Consider the following 935-nt stretch of genomic DNA (forward strand, 5'->3'; position numbering starts at 1 on the left):
GGAGAGGCGTGAGTTTCTCTTAATTAAGCCAGTCTGCTTTGTGTGGACCTCAGACGCATGTTGAGAATGCAGTAAAGAAAAAAAGAAAACATTAATTAAATAATTTGGTTTCAGCAAAACCTATCTATATCCAGCCCCTGAATGAGTGGCACAATGGATAGCACACCAGCCCTGGAATCAGGAGGACCTGAGTTCAAATCCAGCTTCAGAAGCTTACTAGCTGTGGGACCCTGGGCGAGTTACTTAATCCTGATTGCCTCCACAAAAAAAACAGATAAAGAAAGCAATGAGCTCCACAAAAAATGAAAGCAAAAAAACACTCCACCCTCCACCTTGCCTCAAGGGCTTTTGCTGTTGTTGTCCTCCAAGCATAAAATCCCTCCCTCCTCTGTCTTTCTCCTTTTACCTCCTAAATTCTGGTCCATCTTTGGCAAGCTAACTCAAATGCACTTAATCCATGAGATGTAGTATAAAACAATGTGAAGGGCCCTGGGATTGGAATAAGAAGCCTTGGTCTCAATTCAGAAATTTCCCCATTGGCTGCTTGCATGACCTGAGACCAGCAGCTTCCCTGCTTGGCCTTTAGTGTTCCCATGCGTGAAATGAGGGAGTTAAACTAAATAGCCTCTAAGGACCTTTCCTATTCTAACAGCCCCAACTTCCTAATTCCCTTCAAGCTTCATATACCATTTAATTTTGCAAATCTTGAATTCAATTAACATGTGTTATTGTGTATTAAAATTGTTGTTGTTGTTGTTGTTGTTGTTGTATATCCTTCATTCTGAGGACCAATGACATCAGGAGGGAGATGTCTTGACTTACTTAAATCCAATTCACTTGTGAAGCAGAGATGTGCCAAGTCATCAGCCTCACTCTTTCCTCCAGAGCCATTTGGGTCCAGTGGCAAGGCATATGTCAGAATGACTGGAGATGCC

The sequence above is a fragment of the Vombatus ursinus genome, unplaced genomic scaffold (assembly GCF_900497805.2).
Source record: "Vombatus ursinus unplaced genomic scaffold, bare-nosed wombat genome assembly UNPS02014772.1, whole genome shotgun sequence".
Lineage (NCBI taxonomy): Eukaryota > Metazoa > Chordata > Mammalia > Diprotodontia > Vombatidae > Vombatus > Vombatus ursinus.